Consider the following 9,491-nt stretch of genomic DNA (forward strand, 5'->3'; position numbering starts at 1 on the left):
AATTAGTGGATGAGAACATTTATTCCATTGGCTAAAAGGCAGTTGAAGGAGTGCTGTGGAGCACTTCGAAGTGATTAGATCTTGCTCACGAGTGAGGTTGGTGAAGACCCCTCACAAAATTTAAACTTAAATAAGTAAAATAAGGTAAAGACCCCTAATAATAATATATATGTATATCTGTGCCCAGGTCAAGAAGCTTGTAAATAGCCCAGATGGATATGTTCAAATTGTTGCAAAAATAATCACCACCACAAATTATTCCAGGATCTGAAATGAACAAAAACAGGATGTACTAAGAGGATACTTGAAGGAGTGGGAGACAGGTGAAACCTATGTAATGATTCTGTAATTTCCTCTGCTGTTGATGGGGTAGTTTTTTTGGTGTTTAGATTGTGACCTCTGAATCCTAGTCAATGGGATAAGAGGTAGGGGCTAGGGAGGAGTTGCGGTTAGAACCTATTAAAATGTTTGTTTGGCTGATACCACCTTCGGTCTTGCATCGAACCTCCTTTTGGTGTGAGTCACCCTTTTTTGAGATCGAAATAAAATCCTTTCTACTTTCTACCTGGAGAAGCCTCTGAATTAATTAGGGTAAGGGTCATCGCTGTCCTACGCACTCAGACATCAAAGATGCCAAGGTCTTCCACTGCATCCTGGGCCATCACCAATTGTCCTGACTTTTGTCCTACAACTGGACTTCAATGACCCTTTGGAAGAGTAGGCTGATGACTTTGTGTAACTCTGCCTCACTTAAATCCAGTTCATGCACAAGTCAACACATCATCCTCATGATGTCATTGGTCTTTGAAAATGAAAAATGAACAATGTGACAACACTGGAATGATCTTTAGACTGTTAAGGACAGAACAAATATGGGCAACAGGGGGCTGTAATAAGTAGAAAGATAGTAATTCTTTTTTTAAAAATTAATTTATTTTGAATTATCAACAATCACTTCCATAAGTTTTTGAGTTTTAAATTTTTCTAGTTTTTTTTTTTTAGACAAAACTCTTTATTTTACACATCCCTTAGCAGTCTTTCCACGACCAGCAGCCTAGGGGCCTCCACTGGTCAGTCTCACCGCAGCCTCTGGGCCTCAGGCTCCGACTCCAGCAGGGTGAGCACGTCCCCTCCCGAACGGGGCCTTTCACGTTGTGGAGGATGGACTGGCTCGTGTCGTCCATGAACTCCATGCGCACCTGGGTGCACTGGCCCTGAGAACTGGTCCTGCCCAGCATCTTGGTGACCTGAGCTAGCTTGATGGGCTGCACGCAGCCAGTATCCAAGATGGCAGCGGCAACAGAAGATGAGAGAGATGAGAGCGAGTTTTAAATTTTTCTCCCCCTCTGTCCCCACTTCCCTCCCCAAGACAGCGCGCAATCTGATATAGGCTATCATATACATTCCTATTATATATAGTTTCACATTAGTGATGTTGTTAGTAAGAATTAGAACCAATAGGAGGAACCACCAGCAAGAGGAAACAAAACACAACAGAAGAAAAAAAAAAAGCAAATAGTATGCTTCAATCTGCGTTCAAACTCCATAGTTCTTTCTTTGGATGTGGATAGCATTTTCCATCATGAGGCCTTTGGAGATGTCTTAGATCCTTGTATTGCTGGGAAGGGTTAAGTTTATCAACATTAGTCATCACACAATGTGGCTGTTATTATGTACAACGTTCTCTTGGTTCTGCTCACTTCACTCAGCATCAGACCATACAAGTCTTTCCAGGTTTTTCTGAAGTCAGCCTGTTCATCATTTCTTACAGCACAATAGTATTCCATTACATTCATATACCACAACTTGTTCAGCCATTCCCCAATTGATGGGCATCCTCTCAATGTCCAATTCTTTGCCACCACAAAAAGAGCTGCTAGAAATAGTTTCGTATATGTGGGTCCTTTTCCCATTTGTATGAGAAAGATAGTAATTCTTAGCATTTAGCTTCCCTTGATGATTCCAAGTCAGCTGGCTTAGAAAATTTATATCTTAAGCTACTTAAAGAATAGCTAAATATTATTATGAGACTTCTGTCAACAATATTATACAGACTGGGGAGAAAGGAAGAGGTACTATTATACCAGAGAAAGGCAAATGTCATTATTTTCAAAAAATGGAAGAAAATGGAACCTTCAAACTCTAAGTCAGTGAGAGAGTGCCACTGTGATTTCTGGGAAAATTCTGTATCATACTATAAGGGATATTGTTAGTTAATGATTAGAACAGGAAATAATAGTCACAAAGAGCTAAAATGGTTTCATAAGGAACAGGTCATTAAAAGGATAGAAATAATCAATGTTGACATAACTTCTGGAAGATGGGCACACTGAAATACTGTTGTTGAAGCTGTGAATTCATCCAATTAATCTAGAGAGAAATTTGGAATTATGCTTAGAAAAAGTGATAAAAATGTCAGAGATCTCGGGGCTAAACATATGCCCCAAGAAAGTCAGTCACAATCACCAAAACATTCATATTGTCACTTTTTACTGGCAAAGAACTAAAAATAAAGTAAGTTTCCTTTGATTTGGGAATGCGTAAATATGAATTGAGGTACATAAACATAAAGGAATATCTCTGCCCTCTAAGATCAATAAATAAACATTTATTAGGCATCTAGTACTGTGATAATTACTATAGATACAAATATGAAAAAAAAAGACAGTCCCTGCCCTTAAGGAACATTGGATGGGGAAAGATAACACACAAAAGGAAATTGAAAAGGGAAGTGAGGTAGTCAGGCAGAGTACACAACACTGGGACATGGGGGAATAGTCAGAGAAGTTTTAAAGTAGTGTAGTCAGGTGAGAAAGGAGATGTCTGAGCTGAGCTCTCTTCTTAAATATAGGCTTGGAATCCATAGCCTCACCCTCCAATCAGAGAAAGGATTAATGTGAAGGTTCAGAGAACATGAAAGATTTATATTACTTGATGTAAAGTAAAGTAAGTAGAACCAGGAAAATAATATACCATTGCAAAACCCTAAACACTGTGTGGTTGTAATTATGAAGTTTTACTCCAGAGAAGAAATGAGAAAATGTATCTTCCTTTACTCTATTGCAGAGGTGGGGGATTATGGATGTGAAACATTGCACTCACTGTCAGATAGAGTTGAGGTTCCAGTTGGCTTTGTTGAATTGCTCTTTTTTCTTTTTTTAAAAAATTGTTATTATAAGGGATGGGTAATTGGACAGGAGTCAAGAAAGGGACATATTCTAAAATGAATGTAGTATAAGAAATAAACTATCAATAAAAGTCAAAATAATTAAAAAAAAATAACCCATGCCAGACTAAACCTTCTTTCTTTCTTTCTTTCTTTCTTTCTTTCTTTCTTTCTTTCTTTCTTTCTTTCTTTCTTTCTTTCTTTCTTTCTTTCTTTCTTTCTTTCTTTCTTTCTTTCTTTCTTTCTCTTCCTTCCTTCCTTCCTTCCTTCCTTTCTTTCTCTTTTTCTTTTTCCTTTCTTTCTTTCCCCACTTCCTTCCCCTCTCCCTCCTTCCTTCCTTCCTTTCTTCTTTCCTTCCTTCTTTCCTCCCTTCCTCCCTCCCTTCCTTCTTTATTTAGCAGAGAATACTATAGATATAATTGGCTTACATTTTCGTAATGCATTTGACAAAGTATCTCATGCCATTATTGTGACATAGATAGAAGTGGACAAGATCGTCACATGACCAAATGGATTAAAAACTGGTCAAATGGTTGGACTCAAAGAAAAGTATTATTATGGTTAGCCTCCACCTCCAGCTGAGTGCCTCAGCACCTGTCCTTTGCCCTATACAGTTTAATATTTGCATCAATGACTTATATAAAGATGTAGATGAAATTTTCAAATTTGCAGATAAAAAAAGCCTAGAGGGATACGTAATACACTGGAGTCAGCATAGAAAAAGATATTATAGGCTAATACATGGGACTGAATCAAAGAAAATGAAATTTGATAAGGATGAAGTTTTATATGGGTGCAAGAAGTCAACTATATGAACACAAGATGGGATATATATATATATATATTCTTTTTCTGTTGGTAAAGAATTGGAAACTGAGGGGATGTTCATCATTTGGGGAACAGCTGAACAAGATATCATATATTAATGTAATAGAATACTACTGTTCTATAAGAAATGAAGAAAGAAATGATTTTAGAAAAACTTGGGAAAATTTGTATGAACTGGTGCAAAGTGAAATGAGTACAACCAGAATGACAATTTATACAATAACAACAATATTGTAAAGATAATGAACTTTGAAAGACTTAACTGATCAACACAATGATTGATTACAATTCCAAAGGACTTATGATGAAGCATGCTATCTGCATCCAGAGAGAGTTGATTGACTCAGAGTGAAGATTGAAGCATACTTTTCTTTTTTCTTCTCTTGCTCTCTCAACATGGCTAATGTAGGAATTTATTTTGAATGTCTATATGTATTTGTATATGTTTTTCTTGCCTTTTCAGTTGCTGGGGGGACAAGGAAGGAGGGAGGATGGCAACATTTTGAAACTGAAAATATAATAAATTTGAATTCAAAGAAATTTTTAAAATTAAAAAAATTTTAAAAATTTTAAAAAAATTTAAAAAGGGGGGAGAGGTCAGCATTGGACAATGTTTATCTGAAAAAAGATCTATGTTTTGTTGAAGTAAAGACTCAATATAAATTTAATAATATAATCCTGCAGACAAAAAATGCCCATGTGATCTTGGGCTGCAGTAAGCATGGTATAGTTTTCAGGACTGAGTAAGTGGTAGTCCTACAGTACTCTACTATGATCACACCACATCTATTGTGTTATTTTTAGATATGGTTGCCACAGTTTAGGAAGGATATTGACAATCTGGAGAGTACCCAGAGGAAGTCAATTAGAATGGTGAAAAGATTCAAAGATTCTTCCCAGAGTCTCCATTTTGTGGAGTGGTAAAGATCATCTACCCTTCATTCTCTGAACTTTGGCACCATTTCCCTACATGCTTCTCTTCCTAGAACTGAACTTAAGTAAAACACCTTTTGCCTAAGCTAACCAACAAAGCTGGTGAACTCTTTCAGTTCAAGCTTCATCTATCTACTAATAGAGAGAGGCCTTGTCAAAATGGGCTTTTGATCTTTTGATTGCCTCTTGATCTTTTGGAAACTTGTCTGAATGTAAATGTAGAAAAACATCTATTCTTGTATAATTGAGTTCATTTTTTTTCCCCTAAGAAGTTTAAAAAACACCTGGAGACTGAACTTTTAGGTCTAAACTTATTAAAGAAATAAATTTGTAAATGTGTTATCCCTTGTACTGACTCAGTTTTCAGGGACAGAGTAAATGAAAGCTTTTCAGTTGTCAGAATAGCTAGATTAATGTGTGGGTGGAGGGGGCAGAGAATACTGGAGCTCAGCCTTCTGTTTTCTTTCCTCAGTTCTATTTTTCTTCCCTTGTCTAATCAATGCCACTTAGCCTATTAGTATTGCACTTGGTCTGTAACAGTAGCAAAATACTGGTAGTAAAATAGTAATCAATATCATTGGCTTAACATTTAAAAGTGAATGAAATGTAAATAAGACAGACTAGGGATTTTCCTTAACTCATAAATCATCTTTTTTTCCTCTGGTTAACTTTCAACCCTGTCACAGGCCAAATAGAGTCAGAAAAATTAGATTGCAGTTCTTATTTTGTAAAATGTTCTTGTGCAACCTAGCAAGAAGAAAGAAACCTTAATAATATGCTATCCAAATCACTATCTTTCTTAATTTCCAGAGTACTAGATTAGGGTGTTTCTTTCCAAAATAACATTTTACTGTATCTATTACATTCCTGGTTTTGGAAACAGAGAAAAATGAGAGATAATATCAGATCACTCTGAAATGTATGTCCCAGCCTCTCTCTTCAACTCTTGCCCTGAATTTCTAACTACCAGCTGGTCATTTTCACCTGGATGTCCCATAACATATAAAATTCAACATATTTAAAATCAAACTCATCATCTTCTACATCTTGTCTTTACTCTTGCACAAATCTTGGGCCATGTCCTTCTTTATACATTTCCACTTCTATCAGTGGTACCACCATTTTCAGAGTCACTTAGAATAGAAATCTCAAATTCATTTCTGGTTTCTCCCTCTCTGTTGCTTCTCATGTCCAGTCAGTCTTTAGAACCTTCCTTCACAACCTCTCACAATGTAATTTAGCAAATTCAATCTCCACATGTTTTTCTATCAATGTTGGAAGGGATCTTCAAAGGTACAATCTTTACCTGAAGAGGAATCTTCTAAAATGGTCATGATGCCTCCACTTTAAGTCCTTCAACGATATGGGAGCCTGTTATTTGCTGTTCTAGTAATCAGTACTCAGAGCTCCTACTACTGTACCCTTGGTTTGGTTCTAGGTAAGGAATATAGACATTTCTCAAAAGATAGTTTATTGGAGTGAAACAAGGTCAGGAATTGGAATCAGACACCAAGTTTCAATTCTAGCTCTGTTCCTTACAACCTGTGTGATAAATCTTGACCAGTGCTTGGCACACAGTAGGTGCTTAATAAACATTTATTGATTGTTTTCTTGTTAAGGAGATGCTGTCCACATCTATGGGCTATGAGAAGGTCTAATGTTGAAATTCACTTTCTAGATAGTTTCTTTTTCTTCTTCTTCTCCTTCTCTCCCTATTGATAAAACTTCACGTACTTTCTGCTTGTATCTTGTCTCTTTAGTGTATCTTCTATTGGGCCACAGAAAATTTATCTTACCACTTTTTTAATGTATGATCCTGCTATGATTCCATGAACTCAACATCGAGCCAATGTTATTTTTAAAAAGTTACTATACTCACAGTGTAGTGGAAAGTGGATTGTATTTGGCATCAGAAGACATGAATTTGAATACTGGATCTGCTACTTGCTGCCTGTGGGACCTTGAGAAGTTGGTTAAGCTCTGTAGGTGTTTTTTTAACTGTAAAATGGGAGGTTGAGCTAGATGGGTTTTGAAATTCTTTTTAGCTCTAAATTCTATAAACTGAACCCAACCCTGTAGCAAATTACTGTGGAGAAGAGAGGACATAGAAAAATAAAACCCATGGAGTTAGAGGACATGGGTTCAAAATCTGTTCCTGCTGCTTACTGTCTGTGTGAACTTGGGAAATCATTTACCATACTGAGTTCCAATATCCTCATCTGTAAAATGAGGGTATTGGATTAGATGATTTCCAAGAGCACTTCTAGCTTTAAAGCTATGATTTTCTATTAAAGAAGGAAACTGAAAATTTTCAGTTGAGCATAACATTTTAAAGGTTTTCTTGAGAGTGATTTTATCCATTCTTAAAATGTTTAATATCTTAGAACTACAGTGTTGGTGGGAGGGAGAGAAGTGAAAGTACTTAAACCCAATTTAGTACACTTCACTGAAAGGATAGAATTTGTGGACTATATATTAGGTCTAAAGTAAAGCAATCAAACATTTGTTCTTGACCAAACATTCTTTGTTTGACATCTAGAAAAAACTTAAAACTAATATGATCTGTAATTCTGATTAAACAAATAAATTACTGAATGATCCAAGATGAGCTGACATCTCTGACTGTTGCCTGAATACTAGAATTCTAAGATGATGATGACTATCCCCTGGGGATGCAGAAAACTAAAATAAAAGAGAATCAAATGTTTAGTAACTTTGTGATTATACTTTCTCCTAAGATATTGGTAATTTGCTTATATGTAAGACATCAATTCCCATTTTATGTGGAACCTCCTTTTAAACTGATGAGAGCTGCATGTATAGAGGTGAAGATTGGTTTCAAGAGAGTGTGGGAGTTAGAGGGCTGTGATTTTCTAATATAATGATATAATTGCAGAATTTTGTAAACATTCACTGTTCTTGCCATCTACTTTTCATCATTTAAACCCCAAGATTTAAGAAACTTACACTTATGAGACTGGAAAACAGCTATGTAACATATTTATAGTGATTTAAAATCTCAAGTATTATTTAACCATGGGTCAAAATTTCTACATATGTAGGCTGGGTCTTCATAAGGCAATTTTTGTTTTCAAATATTTGGCCTGAAAATACTTGCCCCCTGCTTTTAATCATCTCTGAAGTTATAGAATCAGAGATGATGCAAGACAAGAGACAGAAAGAAACCTCAGAGACAATTAATAAACTTTCGTTTGGAAAAATCCCCTTTAGATGAAAAAAAAAATAACATTTGGAAGCAAACATTCAAAAGATGTTGAAACTTGTTTGCATACTAAGAAACTAACCAGTTTATACTATTTTACTCCTTAATCTTGGGTCCATAAAAAGTTAATAGAGACTCTCTGCCCACTTCCAGCTGGTCTTTTTGCCTCAGAGACCTGTATAGTCCCAATGATTCATAGTATTAAACTAAGAATGGTTCTAACAAAGACTAGGGTATTCCACTGTTTGCCATTGTGGTTCCATATTCTATCAGCAAATACATAATAATACTATTATTATCCTCTATTCCCATGAATTAGCATTAATTCTTTTTTTTCCTCTTTTTTTTAGGCAATTGGGGTTAAGTGACTTGCCCAGGGTCACACAGCTAGTAAGTATCAAGTGTTTGGTCTGAGGCCAGATTCGAACTCAGGTCTTCCTGAATCCAGGGCTGGTACTCTATCCACTGCCCCAACTAGCTGACCCTAATTAGCATTAATTCTTGCTAGATTTGCTTCCCTCTTCTCCGTCTTGCTATTGTTGCTCAGTCATTTCAGTTGTGTCTGATTCTTCATGACCTCATTTGGAGTTTTCTTGGCAAAGATACTGGAGTGGTTTGCCATTTTCTTCTTCAGATCATTTTACAGATGAGGAAACTGAGGCAAATAGGGTTTAAGTGACTTGCCTGAGGTCACATAACTAGAAAGTGTTTGAGGCTGGATTTGAACTCAGGTCTTCCTGACTTTAGGCCCAGCACTCTATCCACTGTGGCACCTACCTGCCCTTTCTCCGTATAGTTGGAGCTGGTTAACCCCAAGGCCTCTAAGCAATGAGTTAATGGAATAAGGATACCTGAGAATCAGCTGAAGGTTTTATAGTTCTTTTACTCTCTGGAACCAGAATGTCTCCAGGATACATGGAACTTTCTCTTGTTTCAAACTGGGTCAAACACAATTACCCTGTATTAAAAGCATCTTCTCTGGTACACATGGGAAGGCTTGTCATTCTCCAACTTCAACAAATCTGACCAGGTGAGGATGAATCTACCCTATTCTCCTTCTTTTTCCTCTGTGCCTTGGCACAATGCTTCCCACTAGGTAATCATCTCTCTATTATCTTTTAAGGATTTAGAAAATAACTTACTCTCTCTTTTCAATTGTAAAGTCAACTGAGCATCTAGGAAAGATTGTGCAAATTGCTCTGATGTGCTTCTTGAAGTAGGGAAATGGTGAGGGGCAAAACTGGAGGCTGTTCCCAGAATCTGTTACTTAGAAGACTTTGGTGTTTACAAATTATGGTATATGACATAATGGAATATTATTGTGCTATAAGAAATGATGAA

The 9,491-nt window shown here is 36.4% G+C and overlaps 1 pseudogene; it reads right to left on the reverse strand.

Moving 5' to 3' along the window:
* Positions 1-1,016: 1,016 nt before the first annotated feature.
* On the reverse strand, positions 1,017-1,301 carry LOC114053989 (annotated as a pseudogene).
* Positions 1,302-9,491: the final 8,190 nt, after the last annotated feature.

This window comes from Vombatus ursinus, unplaced genomic scaffold (assembly GCF_900497805.2).
Source record: "Vombatus ursinus unplaced genomic scaffold, bare-nosed wombat genome assembly UNPS02014812.1, whole genome shotgun sequence".
Taxonomy (NCBI): Eukaryota; Metazoa; Chordata; class Mammalia; order Diprotodontia; family Vombatidae; genus Vombatus; species Vombatus ursinus.